Here is a 16,133-nt window from a genome sequence, read left to right as displayed (position 1 = left end):
GCCGTATAGGTGAGATTTTTCAGGTTATATATTTATATGGAATGTATCAGAGAGAATAATACGTGGTGAGCGCGCGCGGCTATCGCAATCGCATCGAAAAAGCTTATCAATCGGATGAAATATATATATGCGAAGGGAGAAATTGATTTGGTTGTTCAGATAATTCTTGCTGAAAATACTCCGAAGGAAGATTATCATAAAAAATCCTTTTTCAAAGTTCAAGTATCGAGGTGTACCTTGAGGCTGCTGCAGTGTTAGCTTAAATGAACAATAAGTCAGAAGACATATTTGATTGGTCCTTTAATGTCGCGTGATAAACTTTTCTGATTGCAGTATACACTGAAAGTAGTATACATTATAGTCGAGCGTTACCACCGTAGTGGATTCATAAAAACTAGCCTATATTAATTTCAATCATCCAATGATATATCGTTCTCCTCGTTACTCAAATATGAAAATTTCGAGAAAAATCCGAGATTTTTTGTTGAATAATATACAATGTGTACATGTAGGTTTAAGGGTTGTGTGTGTGTGTGTGTGCATGTACGTGTGTCCAGTGTGTTTGTGCCAAATGTTACAAGAGTGTGCATTTCCTTTGGCCGATATTAAACACTAAGACTTAACAATGTCGTATATCCGCGGTATAAAAAGAATTGTCTGTGCAGTCGAGTAAATGTCGGGTTCGCGCATAGCTCGCTGGAATAGTAACGCTCTTCTTCGGGCCTGACAATTGCCATACATATATCTACATATACAGATATAGATATATACAGGAGATTCATCTGGGCCACCGACGTCTCTGCTCCTTCGTTACACACACATAACAGTACAGACAGACACTCTCTTTGCCACCTATAGCGCTAGCGTCGTCCCCGTTCCGAAGTCGTTCCTCAAGCTTAATTCGGTGCAAATGTCAACCACAACGAGTGCTTTCGCTTATTCTACGAATGGAAATTGGTGTTTCACTGCGGAATACACGAAGAATCCTATAATGAACGGTCTTCCGCCACCGCGGAAGCTTTTGATTTGTTTGTGTTTTTTACTTTTTTTTTCTTTTATTACATTTTAGAGTAAGAGTGCGTCTCACGCGAGTTCTCGCCTTGGAACTAGCCAGTAGCCACGATACAGGTTAGCTTTGTGAGGTTATGTCGCGCGGAAGGTTCCCCCCGACGCGATAATTCATTCACCGAGGTTAGAAAAAATGTATTTTCAACATGGATTTTTAGAGGAGAATAAGGGTGGGGTGGGGGATAAGAAACGTCGATCGCAAAAATGCGACCAAGTCCAATAAATTCGATCTGTGCATACACATTAGATGCTTATGAACATGACTAATACGTATAATACGTGTATGTGACAAGAGCCTTAAAAATAGTTGTGTGTATTGATAACTGGCAGATGGTAATATTACTCCGTTTCTTTGCTCTTTGGAAAACCAATCGGTTTTAAGGTGGAGCGTGATTTTTCGGCTAATAAAAGTTAACGAGGACAATTGGTTAAACGAACTAGATCTTTGGGGAGGGAGGCGTGGGAGGGACTAATGAGAAATGCAACTTTAAATACGTCCTCTAGAGTAAACTACTTTTTTTGCTCAACTGTTTTTATAAACATCCTCCCATCCGCGCGCTTTGTGAATAATCCCTTGCAGTTTTATTATTCGTTTTCCCGACTGTTTTTCTTATTACCCAGCCCCCCTCCACCGATAACACGAAAGCGCTTGGTCGTTTAGAGCTTACAATCCAACGTACAAATATAATAGAAAAATATAATCGGTAGAAGAATATAGAGATAGAATTAGAGCTAGAGTTATAATCGTTTGCTTATTAATCTTCATTTTTTTTTTCTTTTTACCCTTCGCAACAGATTCCTTAAGTCTTACCGAACATTATACATACACAGCTACGATCATTATAGTATATATGCTTAATTTTTGTAATCGCCCGACCTTTTCTCGCGTCTCAGTGTGAATTTTTTTACATTTCCACAAAATTCTACTGGAATTTCACAAGTTTCTTTATTAAACGTTGAAGAATGATGCTTTCGCCAAAATGAAAAGCTTGCCTCGTCAAACTAGGCTTTCCCCGCACGAACATATTAAAAGACGATCGCCAAGTTTTATATTAACGTTTCGAGAAAATCTTAGTCCCCGATGCGTCCGCGTGTGCGATCCTACATTTGAGTCTTTCTTTCTTTCGTGTCCGTGTACGTGTGTGAGTGTGCGTGCGGCCGGCGAAAGTGAGAATAGGATATTAATCGTTTCGATACCAACTAGTACCATTAAAGATTACACGTAACAATTTCGATCTTGAGCAAAATAAAAGATTTCTCAAAAAGTTAACCAGTTATTCGTACAATAAAACTTATTAAAGCAGCTCCATTGCGAGAGAGAGTATCGAACAGTTCATTTCTACAACATTGAAAGTTTTCTTAAGAATAACAACTGTCTCTGGAACTAACTTTGTTTCTAGAGTTTTCTTATCTTTCTTTTTTTTTCGGGGTTTCCTCTCGTCAACGTTATCTCATTTCCCTAACTTTCGATACTCGCCTTCCAACTCTTTTGTTTTTCCAAGAATATATTACAATCATTATGGGGGAAAAAATGGTTAAATCGAATAAATAATTTCTCTGGTAAGCAGAAAGAAATCGAACGGGGTTAATAACCCCTGACTAGCTTACTGTTGCGTGTAAGGTATGGACATCTCGATAAACATGTGTTTGTGTCTGTATACGAATGCGTGCTTGCGTACAAACGAGTGCATTATATAGAAAGACGCGTAGAGAGCTCGCGCGATAATATCGTGTGGTTAGAGAAAAATCAGTCTTGCAGAGTGAGAGGAGACCTTTTAAAAATCCAATCCCCCGATAACATTGTCGTTTCTTTTTGCCAATCGAAAATTTGCCTCCCGAGTCTTTGCTTACTCGTCGGAATGAGATTCGCAATTTTAATCGAGAGAGAAACGAAAAAAAGCAACCATGTCCGGAAGATTGGCAAGGGATATTTGTGATATAAGCTCCGTTACGATGAAATGAGAGAGATGGGGATGACAGGCTGGTGAAAAGTGCACACAGGGAGTAATTTATAGCGAAAAGTTTGTATTTCTTTGGTATAAGACCGAATATCTAACTGTACGAACTAGACTCCTGTTTCTACAGGTGGTCGCGTTTCCGTCTCATGGAAGATACATACATGTGTGTTTGTGTATACATGTATAGAAGAAACTTTGCGCACTGGCAAAGTAAACCATCGAGCGAGTGATTCCATCTCGATAAACGAACGTTCGAACAATATTGTACAAGCGGATGAGAAAACTCGTCCATCTCAACCCCCAGTTACAATTCATCCTCCATTCACTCGAAAGCCTCTTACTTAAATACGATCCGAGCCCTAATATTACTTAAATATTAAACGAGCATTGCCTTGTTAGTTTTATTCCTCCATCGCCTCGATCGTTAAATAACAATTGGGCGAAGAATCGTCTTTCGCAACTTGACAGGAATTTTCAAATTAATTTGCCTGATTTTCCAAGGGAATAATATACGTAATGGAGCTGGCTTTAACGTCACGTGATTTCTCAGCCTTCTTTTGTTCAATTTCTTGACAAAGCACGACGACGAAGATATCTACACACCGATTGATAAAGTGTGAGTTTTTGAGGGGGAATGGGCACTAAGCTACGAGCACTATTGCTAAGCTACACACGGGTCGAGCCTGAGAGCTACCTCCGTCTAAAAAGCTATTCCACGACGTAAATTCAAATTTCCCTCTATACCCTAACGAACCTTAAATCCTACGATTATTATTACACTATGAAAAACTACTCTACCACTAACACGACAGACAAATCGACCTTCTCATCTAAAATTACGGCTTGTTATTCGTTGATCTTTGACGAACAACAAAATGCACAGATTGCATAATCGGATACCTACTCTAAACTTTCGCAAGATGAGATCCACTTGTCGGATTTTAGATTTCTATAAAAACACTCTGAGATTTAATTTGTATATTCTCTTTCTCTCCCTCACACATTCTCTCTCTCTCTCTCTCTCTCTCTCTCTTAATTTCCAAACCCAAGACCATTCTCCTTATCGATACGATTCTTTGAAAAATATAAGTCAGTGTTCTTGCTGAATTTTCTCGCCTTTAGCATAGGTGTATCTACATGTATACTAATTATATCTCTCTCGCTCTTTTGGTTTGAATTTTCCAGAAAATGCCGTGTCGAAGGATGACAAAATGTACTGGAAGGGAGAATTTTTTTTTAGATAAATTGGAAAAATTAAATGTAGGTTTTTTTTTTCTAAAGGAAAACTCTCTTTGATAGTAGGTTAACTGAAAAAAAAGGTTAAGGGAGAGAAAGAGAGAGAGACAGAGGACAGTTTATGCAGGCGTTCCTTAAAACTTTGCCTTTCGTCAAATGTGTACTTTATCGATTTTTAAAATCACGCCATAAAAATAAAATATTGATAACGTTGGAAATATCAGTGGAGAGCTGTTCGAGTCTCTCTCCATCTCTCTTTCTCTCCTTACTCCCACCTATACCTCCCTCCCTCCCTCTCTCTCTCTCTCTCTCTCTCTCCTCAAACTAGAACAAAATCAATTAAACGTTTCCAGTCTTGAAATTCAATCGGTGAAATACACCCTAGTTGAAAGAGGAGCTGCTTTGTGCATCTTAAATTATGATGGATGAAATTTTCCAATGAGATTAATTAAGGGGATTGTACAGATACGGTCCTTATCTCCGAGGAGCACACTGCATGATTTAGCAGCGAGAAAAGAATGCTGGACTCGCGGTTTAGCACTCTCTGGGGTGAATGCAGAGAGCGTGAGGCGAAAAGCAGAAAGTGTTGGTGAGAGGATGGAAATTGGAGGGAGATTTGTTGTAAATCTCAGGAGAAAAGTGAATAATGTTTTGTGGAAGAAACGATAAACGTTGGATGGAGGGTAAATTAAGGTTGGCTGGCCTAGAAAAAAGATGTTATCGATAGTGAAGTGCGCAGCTGTCAGGTACACACTTCTCGATTACACGGCTATCGATCTATTGACATTGGCTCAGATAAAAGCTGCTTCCATGCATGTAGGTGTGGGAGGGTGTGTATGCGTGGCATAACGCAGAATCGTAGGAAATTAATAAAGCGCGGGATGAAAGCAACGAGAAAGGTGAAAGAAAGGACTCCCTTTGACTGGCGCGAGGCTCTCAAATGATCCTAGCAAATTTGCAAATTTTCATCCAACTCTCGTTTCCCCTTCCTTCTCCTCCCCCACGTATACACAAATAATTCCATAAGCAACGAATCTCCCCTGCACCTCTACGTTGATTAAATATTTGCTGAATTGTCGGATTTTCGCAATTCTTCGTTTTCTCTTTAATTCTTGTGCCTATAGCTAATCGCTATGTAAACATTAAAAAACAACGTCAGTTAATAACAAACACACTAATACTACATTCGTTCTTTGATTATTTGTTATTTTTGGTTTTTTCTTTTTGTTACGTTCCTTAATTAGTTTTATGCGTTGTACGTACGTTTTTAATTCGCAGGTTGCACAGAGAAAGCAAGGAGAGAGAAACGAGGAAAAACAGAAACGTCGATAATTTGTACAAAGTGAGAAGACAAGGGAGAAACGAGACACGAGGCGAGATGAGACACTCGTCGAGGGACTCGGATTGGTTGGATTAAAACTGTGGATATTTTTGAAGGAGAGAAGGGGTGAGGATTAAAATCGATTACAATCTACCACACCGCAGTATAAAAATTCCCTAACCTTATTGCCTAATCACTAATCAATAATTAATTATGATTGTTCGGTTCACAATTACAAAACTTATCACCTTATTAAGATTTACTTCAGCAAGAACCTTCAAGCCGAAATGCTACGTAATTCAAACAACATTTTCATTGCGTATAAAAAATAAAATTCGATGAAGAGTGCAAAGTCAACAAAAGGGATTCTCGACAAAGGGTATTTGCTGGCATTCTTTTGTTCTCTTGTCATCAAGTGTTTCATTCTACTTTTTTTCTCTTTCCTCATCGTCATCGTCATCGTCATTTTTTTTTTGTCTTTTTCATTAGTTTTGAGCAAAACGATAGACGCCCTAGTCCACTGGTGAGTAGTCTAACCGTCCTATAATAATAATATATATATATATATATATATATATATATATATTTACAGATAAGAGAGAATACGATAGGATTGTTCAATAGTTTATAGGTGGATAATTTTTAATAGGCGAGTCTCCAAGTGTGGCCAGACTCGGGTCTTTTTTTTTTCTTCAGAAAATTGTTCAACATGGCTGCCGAGTTTTGAAACTTCGAAGGACTCGCGTGGTTTACAGTTTTTGGTGTTCGGTTACAGTTTGTCTAATTGGAAAATTTGTTACTTTACTTTAAACCTCTTTCTCCGTGATTGGCGCGCGTTCCTGGTAATCGAAATCTATACGGAAAGAGGTTTTCCTCCGATGCTAATAAGCGAGGGTGGCTCTGTGTCCGCGCGCGTGTGTGTGTGTGTATGTGGGTGTGTTTTTTTGATTTATCGTTGATCTTCGTCTTTGGAAAAGCTCCGTTGAGTATCGATCATAAATCCCAGCGTAGAGTTGTCGAAAGGGGAGTCTTAGAGTTCTCGCGATGCGAAAAACTACATATTGGAGGGTAAAAGCGATATTCCAAATCGATAGCATTATATCGATAGTAACATAGAGATTAGTGTGTTCCCAGTACAGCTGCGATGGCTTAGGCGACGTATTTACACATTGCTGCGCCAGTGTGCGCGTGTGCACACGCAAGAAACCCGCGACTCGCATTTCCATACGGTCTGATAAAATTGCAAAACAAACAATGTCCCTTTATCCTCGAAGCAAAGTTCTCGCGAGGAGAGCGACGGGAGACTGAAAAACCTCGGGTGGGGACGAAAAAAAAAGTCGCGCGGAAGAAAAGTTTCAATGCGAAAATAATTGAAAAAATATATGAATTTATTGTCTTTCTCCTTACAGAAAAGTAAACAATAAAAATCCAAGAATGAACTGAGCAAAAATCAATGAATGTTTCGGTGAGGGGTAAGATTTCGTCACACGTGTAAATGCGAATTGGAGTGTCGACTGGTGCATAAGATATATCTCAGATATATAATCAGTAGAGTGTGCGTAATCGTTGTACGGTCGATCGATATTAATCGATTCCGCAGCCCTCCTGTAGATAGTACATATACATATATATATGCATACAAAAGACTATGTACACACATACACGGATAACGCTTAGCTTAATTCATAAAAAGTATAATATTTGTTTTATAATATAAATCTATATGTTACATATATCTATACATAGGTTTTAATAATAGTAATAATATATCAGTAGTATTTGTTTCGTGTTCCTGTATGTGTATGTATTAAACGTGTTTTTTATTGATGTGCGAGTCACACACTAGTTGGTATTGCAAGACTGATGATTGAATTATAATTGAAACGATCGTAATAATATATTCTGTAACCATAATATTTAGAATAATACAGTCGCGTAAGAAAAATCCTGCCATAAATCGTCAAACGAGTTTTTCTCCTCTCTCTCTCTCTCGCAACAACAAATCTTTATATCTCGATAAATATCTGAAAGGACTCATAAAACTTGTTTCTCTCTCTCTCTCTCTCTCTCTCTCTCTGCTATATCTGATTTGTTGATTTTCTGCTTATATTTCATTGTCAGCCACGTTTAACGAGAGCTGCGACTACTCTTATTTTTCCCCGTTACTTTTCTCTTTTCCACTTTTTACGTTACATTCCCCCTTGACGCAGATGGGTATCTGGTATTGTATGTGTGTGTGTGTGTGTGTGTTTTGCTGTTCCTTTTCATTGCGGAGCGACAATTTCGTTTATCCGTTGTTTTTTCCTCGCTCCTCCTCCCTACTGGATGACCCATCCTAAACGAACCGCGGGGATACATCTTCTTACAAATTTAATATCAGTTAAACTATTATTCAAACTATAACATTTTCGAGGTAATCCTTGTGGCAAACTAAAATTTACTTTTTCCTTTATCGCGTATACTTAAAACGGTGCTTCGCTTGGTTGTTTCTTGTTGGGTTTTTTTTCAATCGCGTTCCGAAGATCGAGATCGACAAATCCTCGTGGATCTCGCACATTCCGTTTAATGTCCGATTCGAGTGAAAAATACGCGCGATTCCACGAGAAGACCAGGCGACATTTCCGGTGCGAATTTTGGCTGCAGTCTCTTCTTGTTTCTTGGAATAAATACGGAAAATAGAGAATGCCTTTTTTAACACTCTGTAAAATATCACAGGTTAGACTAGTTTCCGGAGATGGTCCTGGTATATCGTCGAGAATTCGTGCGTTTCTCTATGTCCCTCTCTCTCTCTCTCTCTCTCTCTCTATCTCTCTCTCTCTTCGACTACTCTCGTGAAAAAATAATTTCCATTTATCTCGAGTATAAAACGATCAACAGTCCTTTCCGTAAATCGCACGCGCTTCTATTCCCGTCGATTTTCGACCTTCGCAGTGCAGAAAAGAGGACAATGAAAAAGCTTGAATCAGTTTTTGTTATAACGATATCGATGAAGGAGTGAAATATTGGCAAGAAATCGTACAATTTGTTTGAAATGAACAACACTCGAAAATCGGACGATTATTGGCAAAAATTTCCTTTTCAAGTTTTCAGCTTTCCGGATAGAATTCTCCCCTCCCCCTTTTCACTCTTCCTAATCGCCGTTTCTCCCGATAGAATTGGAACACCCCCTCCCCCTTCTTCTTAACATGAGCAAAACGCAGTCAATTAAAAAATACAAACACTTTACAATACATTCAATAATCAGTATATAGTATATCGTATCAATGATTCATATATTATAATAAATATGTGTCTGTGTATTAATATATATAAGTATTTATATATTATCGGACAATAAACGCTACCTTGCAAGATAATTATCAGAACTCCTGCCTCTGCCACACTATTTTACCTGCTTAAGAACGCTAATAATCAAAATGTTCTCTTTGGCTCAGGCAAGAATTCTTTTGCTTCTCGATTGAATTTTCGTAGGCCGGAACTATAGATCGCACTTCATCGGAGAGAAGTATGTTTACCCATTGCCCTTTATCGTCGATTTTTGCCGATTATAGCGACCACTTTGGAAATTGTGAATCGAGGGGATCCATCCTTCGCGATAATCTAAAACTATAGTTTTATTATTCTTCTGACGCCTTTTAGTCCCCCCCCCCTTCCCCCTCAACCCTCGCGTCACTACGAATAGCCGTAAATCAAGGAGAAAATGTACAAATCGATGAATGCAAAATTCACGCAACAAACGAAAAATCGCCGATGACGTGCTCGTATTTCCCGTCCTTCCTCTCACGCGTGAAGGATGAGTAAACGTGAAATCGTTTGGAAAAATATAAGAAAAAAAAAGAAGTTTTGAAAAAAGATTTTGTTGGATTTGTTATTTATTCATTCTCACTTTACAATCAACTTATATAAAAATATTTTATGAACAATTTTCAAAGCAATGTCAAGAATAGCTGCCGCATGGCGTTGAGTTCGATACAAATACAACGTCATTGACGATTTTTCTCTAAAACAGTTAAATTCGTTGCACGGGTCGAATCCAACAAGGAGTAATCCACCGATAACCTTGCTAAACGATGCTGTTCAAAAATTATATTCAAGTCTCCCATTCTTACAAATCTTCCTATGGATATCTCAGCGCTCCACTACGTCTATAAAAAAATACTTAAAAAGCTGCATATCTGCAATTCTAACAATAATCTCTCACGCTCTCTCTCTCTCTCTCTCTCTCTCTCTCGCTCTCTCGCAACGATGAACTATATCCGCTGGTCGACCCTAAGCCAATTCGTCGTAACATCGTCAACGCGTAAGTTCTTCCTTCGAGAAGCAGAACTCGAATTATATCGAACATGTCAAATTTCGACAATCTTCTCCACGTCGTAAAAATCATTCGAACCATCAATGAAAAATAGTACTTTGAACGAATATCGACCGTTCCCGAGAACCGGCTGCACGTTCGAAACTTTACAAAAATCCGGTGAGACAACAATGTGTTGATTTTTATTTTTACATAAAATATTTGCGATATATATTATATTCAACTGTTCGTATTTACAGAATGAACGAAATTGGAATATCGGAATACACAAATGTAACATTTCATTATTATAATTATTATTATTGTAAAAACCAGCGATCGTGCGATATTTTCATAAACGGATGAGATTGAACTGTTTAGCGTCTTCTCTCTTCTCATTCTACTCTAATTTCTCTCTTAACCCCCCCCCCCCCCTCCCTCACTCACTTTCTTCTTCCACCCCTCCGAATAATCGTGATGATTGTTGCAAGATTCGTTAAGGTTGCTTATCACACTTTACTTAACGCGATTAGCTGCTCAGATATGCAATTAAAGTCCTACTACCATTAATTACAGTAATTCGATCGTTCAACGAAGCGAGTCATTCAGATCTGAATTTCGCAAAAATTCCTGGGAGATCCGATTTCGTTAATGCGGAGTTCTCTTTGGGCTTCAACAGTAAAAATCGTCGTTATAATTGCGATATGACCGTTACGATTACGTAAGAGAATAAATTTTTAGTAACAATCGTGCCAACTGTAATTTGTCTCGGTAACAATTGCATCAATCCTGAGATTAACTGCTCTTCCGATGGCGAATCTATCTGGAAAATTCAACGTCCCTGGCGCAACGCAACCTCGAAATCGCGTCCACGCAGAGATTCGTGATTTTCCCGCTGTGGACGTTGACTTTTCGCCACAGCTTCCGTCTTTGTGTACGAGCGCAACATGATTGCGCCCGAGGGCCAAAACGGCGAATGAACGCGGGGAGAATAATCCCCGCACACCTTGGACTTTCTATCAGTAAAATGTTTTTCTGCCGAGAAGAAGCAGCAGAAGCAGTGGACGAATCGTTATACAAGAGTGGATGCTATATAGAGATAGTAGACAAGGTGATAGAAAAAAGACTTGCGGAAAAAAGATTTCCTCGGTGGTTTGCAAGGTTTGCAAGGTTCGCTTGGCCTTGATGTTCCCTAGAGTAATTGACATGAAGATACTTATACCCCCCTCCCTCTGCCACCCGCCTCGTTTCGGATGAGCCACTCGCGCGCCGCCTCCGGTTCGCGCGAAATCAAGCAAGTCGAAAGAAGAATCAAAGCAAAACAAGACTTGGCAACGCGAAGAATAAGGGAGACAAGGAGAAAAGAGACCCTTGCACGCGCACGTCTGACTAGAGAAACGCGACGTGATGTCGAGCGAGTCTCACCGACGAATTTTTCCAGAAATAAAATCACTCGAAGAATTCGATTGTCCTTCGCCCGTTCAAAAATTTGTATGACCATCGAAAAAGAGGAATATCGAGAATCGTTCCTTCCTCGCCTCTAAAACTCTGATATTTCTTGACTTTTTTTTTCGTCGTCTTTTTTATACAAGAGGGGAGGGGAAAAGGAGGAACTGGCGGCGCAAGTCGGTCAGCGAAGTGGCTCTTGGATAGAAATTTCGACCTCGTTGGTCCTGCGCGATATTATATACTTTGGTAGAGGGATGTATACGCAGTATTCTGCTAATCAGTCGTAAAAAGTGTGTGTGAATATGTTGTTTAGGCGGGGAGGGTAAAGAGGCCGGAAGTTCCGGCGCTGATAATGGTTCGCTCGATTCGCTTCTCAATTCCGAATCGAGTCTCTCTCTCTCTCTCTCTCTCTCTCTCTTGTTTTGCTTCTTTCGTGTATGCCTGTTGGTGTGCATATACAATTATTACTGTGAGAAATATCCTGCCGATATCTCTCCACTGCTAATTCCGTTTGCCGAAACTCGAAGCTCCGTCGAACTTGACTAGCCGTACGGCCGCGAGACAATTAATAAACGGTGAGTGCGCATTCGCGAGAAACAGTGGCGCCCTTCCTCTCGGTACACAGTAAATAGTTTCAATAATAACCTACAAATAGTTCTGTTCCCAGTTTTTTTTTCTTATTTATTCATCGCCGCCTGCTCTAACCTCTTTTTTTCTTCTTTGTTTGTTCAAAATTTAAAAAAATACATATATATCTCAACCGGACGTTGGATCGCGGGGCTTTGACCGCGCGATCGCGTCTCTAATTATTATTTTATTTTTTAAAACTTGTCAAACAACGCTTTTCGTCTGTGCACCCTCCCTCACTGCTCCCGTTTAACTTCATTAATAAATCCTACCTAATCTATGTAATAATAATAATTAAATATATATTTATATGTATATATGTCCATATACGAATTCGTGCATCTGCCTGTGTACGCGAGAACAGTGACCACTTGTTAGCGCGTATACAGGCAAACCCACGTATTCGGCATATATCGTGTGTAATAATTATATATATATATATATATATATATATATATATATATATATATTAATAAATATTACGTGTTTGCATTATGTCAATTAGCAAATAGATATGAGTAGGGCTATACGGAGTATAAATGACGACGTTTAATGATAATAATAATTCGTAGTCGAAACGAGCTGTAATAATAAATATATATGTATATATATATATATAAGAGCTTTTTGCTATTTTGCATATCAATATAATTACCAATGCTCGAAGCTCATCACGACAAAGTCGACGGCGCGATTGTCGACGTGGCTGAATAATATAAGGTTTTCAATAAAGACAATAATAATAATAATATATTAGCAATAATAATAATTCTCAATAATGCAATGGCAATAATCTTAATAGTGGCAATTGACAATGATAAAGATAATAATGGTCAATAATGATCAATAATAAATAGTATATCTAAATCGTATTTGGCAAATAGCGTCGATGATTGAGAATTCTCGTGCCGATATAATATTAATTAATAGTAATATAATATAATTTAATATAATAATAATAATGATAATAATAAAATATTAATAAGGAGATGACGTCACGACGATACACGAAATAGTAAAATGTTATTACTACTCTACGGTATCTTAATTGTTCGTGTATACTTTGTACGTTATTAATGTGTAAATTTGTTTGTCTGTGTGTGTGTGTGTGTGTGGATTCGTCCGTATATTATAATGTCCGCGTGTGTGTACAGGAGAGTATTTGTGTGTCCGTCGTTATAATAAATAATTGTATTATATAAATACGTTTAGTGTCTTCTTAATAACACGTAATGCGAAGTAGCAAAGGTTCGAGAGGCCATGACTAGACATTCAATCGTATGAGTTTACCTCACGTCTTACAATTAGTAATAACAAGATGGCGGGCGACATCACAAAATGGCCGACGAATAAAACACTTGACTTAAAAGTTATGGTTTCTTTTTTTTTGTATTGTTTTAAACCCTACTGCGCTACCTTACTTTCAATATTAACTTCTTAAGTACTAGGGATGATGCCTAACGCTTCGCTTAGCTCGTCTTTAAAAAAAGGTTAAGAAGAGAGAAACGACTCACGATTACGATACAGACACACCGTAGAATACTGGAGACTTCTTAACGTTTAACCATTTAGCAGGTCTCTTCTTGCCTTATCTTCTGCTCTCTTGCACTCATTAATCTCCTTACTTACTTACTTGCTTGCCTCCTTCCTTCCTTCCTTCCTTCCTCATTTACTTCTTCGACACTTTTTCCCTCTTAACGGAACGCCTTTTCTCGCGCAGAGCCAACCTTAAAAACGAAGGAGCCCTAAATCTACAAAATGTATCTTACGCTACGACAAACACACAGACTACGTGGCTTTACAATCTCGACCATTGGGTCTTGCAACTTTCCTCTCAATCATTACTCTTTATCCAACTCGATTCTCCTCGAGTCCTTTTTCCTATGAAATGCAGGCGCAGCTCTTTGAAAAAAGGACGACCGAATCTTCAACAATGTCCATGTCATTTCAACTTAACTCTTATCAATATATTTTTTCTCGCGTTTATCCATTACTCTTATAGTTTATCTCTCTTTGTTCATTGCTCGTGTACGCTCCTCGCAGCGAAAAACAACGAGGAAAAGTGAAAAGAGAGGATCGTCTCTCTCTCTTTCTCTCTCTTCCTCTCGCTTTCCCTTTTCTTCGTTTCTCTTTCGACGACTAGAATTTCGATATCAAAGATAAGCCGATCGTTCGTGAAGGACTTGGAGGGGAAAACAATATATAACAGTGATTCTGTTTTCATTCTACCAATATAACAATTCGACTTTGCTTTTTCCTGCATCACTCTCTCTCTCTCTCTCTCTCTCTCTTCATTTCCGATTGGCCTCATCTCTCTATCCCCGTATCGATATTACAGTTTAACTGCTCGCCAATTATCCATGCATCTTATACACTATGGTCAGTAACGAAACGTCGTAGCCACTGAATCTTCCATCTTCTTCTCAAAATTCTCTCACTTTCACTCTCTCACTCTCTAAACCCCTGACCAAACTTATTTTCGCAATTGGCTCTCCATATATTAACAATTTAAAAACAAATAAGATATGCTTCGCGTACAAAGGAAAACATAAACGTTCTTAATAGAAAAATACAATTAAATCTTACTATATAAATATATATATAATGTAAATTTAATTCACAAAGAGGACTAGAATGGTGAATGCTGGCTGCCCAAAGCCAAAATAAGTCTCGAGGTTCGCTTTTGCGCAAAATTAACAGAAAAAAAAAATAAATAAAAGCCGCGAGTACTTTCTTCGTTACCGACCTACGCCAATCCGCCAATTAACGTTACAAATATATAGTTTATATACCATATGTATATGTAATATAAAAAAAAGAGAAACCCTCTCGACAATTACACTCGGCCTTTTTACACTGTGAAAAATGTCCGTCAACAGCAATGGAAAGCACAAATGTCATCGCGCACTTAAAACTCGGCACGGATCGCCAGACATCGCGGAGCCGGATTGTTTCTCCCTTGGGGGGGGGGGGGGGGGGGGGGGGGAGGGGAAGAGAAAAAACAGTTTTTTCTCGCTCGAATTCAGTGGGAAACACTCGATCGAGGAAGAGAGCCGCGAACTCTGTTTTTTTTCCTCCTTCTTCTTCTTCTTATTTTTAACAGAAGCCTCACTCTCGATCCGCTAAAAGTTGGATTTTCTTCAAGAGCGATCATCCCCTCCTCGCGGAGTCTCGCAGCGATGAAAACCCATCCAGACGTCGATCAACGCACGTTACGTATACACAATGATAATCATAATACGCATGGATAGAGTAATAATGAATTGCGCGTATAACGCTTAGAGCTGGGAAAAATCATCAGTCGCGCTACAAGCGAGAATTATTCGCGATTCTTAAATTATATACATAAACACGCGTTACAGACTACTCTCATCTCCTCATACTTTCTTCCTCTCTCTTCCTATAGTCTATCGATAATCGTTTTCTCACGTTAATACGATATAACTAGGCATGCAACAATATGGAGTGGTAATCGAGTTAAAAATAGCGATTAACTGTTCGAAATACATTCTCTCTCTCTCTCTCTCTCTTCCTCTACGCGTCATTTTCTCCATCGATTGATACAACCCCTCTACCTCTACCTCTCTCTCTCTCTCTCTCTTTCTATCGAGTCTTCCTTCCTTTTTAAGTAACATTACTTGGGCCCAGGGAGAGTGTATTTTTGTTCTCTCGTAGTTTTACAAAGAGTGCCGCACGCCGCTAATATTATTTTTTGTTTGTTTTTGGAGGGGGATTAACTCTGTGGGGAATTTCGTCGTAAAGTATTTTTTTTTAATGAATACCGAAAAGCGACGAACCACCTTAGGAACGCGTCGCTCTCTTTACATCCAATCGAATCGCATTTCATTTCTCTCTCACGTTTTTCTTCCTCTTGTCGAACCCCCGTGGTTTCGGCGGCTATCAATGCGGTCGTTATACAATAACGCACACTGCGAACGTACAAAAATATAGTATATCTATAAGTCTCTAAAAAACTCGTAATTTCCTATCCTTCCTCGCTTCCTTCAATCGTTCCTGTTCCTTTTTTTGTGATTTTTTTTTACTTTTTTCGATTATCGTTTTTTCATTTGTCCACCGGCAATCGATACCGCCGACGCGATCGATTTTCAATCTCATTAAGCGCCTAAAACACGAAAGAAACGTTGGAACGTCCTCCTCTTTTTGGTCAAACGATTCAACTCTC

The sequence above is a fragment of the Prorops nasuta genome, unplaced genomic scaffold (assembly GCF_024137725.1).
Source record: "Prorops nasuta isolate Cenicafe-Biocafe unplaced genomic scaffold, Cenicafe_Pnas_1.2 PNAS00027, whole genome shotgun sequence".
Classification (NCBI taxonomy): Eukaryota; Metazoa; Arthropoda; class Insecta; order Hymenoptera; family Bethylidae; genus Prorops; species Prorops nasuta.
Note: the sequence above shows the minus strand (reverse complement) of the source record.